The 1,022-nt window shown below is 33.0% G+C and overlaps 1 non-coding gene across 1 annotated transcript; it reads left to right on the forward strand.

The window, feature by feature from the left end:
• Positions 1–364: 364 nt before the first annotated feature.
• On the forward strand, positions 365–436 carry trnag-ucc (transfer RNA glycine (anticodon UCC)). The gene has a single exon. It is a non-coding gene; the product is annotated as a tRNA-Gly (tRNA).
• Positions 437–1,022: the final 586 nt, after the last annotated feature.

The raw sequence follows: 1,022 nt of genomic DNA on the forward strand, positions 1-1,022 counted from the left end.
CCCTCAAAAGCCTGCTAATAATATGTATGAATAAAGTACTGTAACTTTTTTCACTAAATGTATTCTTTCTTTCGATTTTGGGAGAAAACAAATATGTACTCCATGTAATCGCAAATTATGTTAAATTTTGTCTATCCATCCATCCATTTTCTACCACTTGTCCCTGTCGGGGTCGTCGCTGGGGGTGCTGGAGCCTATCTCAGCTGCATTCGGGCGGTAGGTGGGGTACACCCTAGACAAGTCTCCACCTCATCGCAGGTTATTTAACTATTTATCAGCAAAAAAAACCCCAGAGATAGCAGCCAATTTCCAATGGTTTATTTTAGACTTTAGAATTTAAAAGCAAAAAGGCTTAGAGGACTAAGCATTGGTGGTATAGTGGTTAGCATAGCTGCCTTCCAAGCAGTTGACCCAGGTTCGATTCCCGGCCAATGCATGACTTGTGGTATAATGGCAACATCCAGTCAGTTGGAAGTTGTTATTTAACTATTGATCAGCAAAAATCCCAGAGACGACAGCCAATTTCTAATGGTTTATTTTAGAATTTCAAGTGAAAAAATATCCGAGAACAAAGCACCTGTGCCACCGTGCTGCCCTAAATTTTGTCTAATTATGCAAAAATATCTTTTCAAACATATTCAAACCATTTTTTAAATAGAAATAAATATTAATAATAATGATTTCAAAGCAAGTTATCCATCAAATTGTGCAATGTAAAAATAACAATAGATTACATGCTAAAATTGTGAAATTTACTGTGGTTTTTACAGCATTTTTCTCTAAATGAAAAAAAAACTTACTTTTTTTAACTGTAATAAACTGTGTTGCCGTTTTGGCATTTGCAGTAATACACCGACAAATCTACAGTAAAAAAAACAAAAACAAACTGGCAGCTCAGGTGCCAAAATTTTAGTGTAAAATTGCATTTTTTTTTTATTTACAGTAAAAAAAAAACAAATGTCAATTTTACTGTAAAATATATATATTTTTAAAATTTATAGTAAAAAAACAAATGTAAATTT

Source organism: Nerophis lumbriciformis, linkage group LG34 (assembly GCF_033978685.3).
Source record: "Nerophis lumbriciformis linkage group LG34, RoL_Nlum_v2.1, whole genome shotgun sequence".
NCBI lineage: Eukaryota > Metazoa > Chordata > Actinopteri > Syngnathiformes > Syngnathidae > Nerophis > Nerophis lumbriciformis.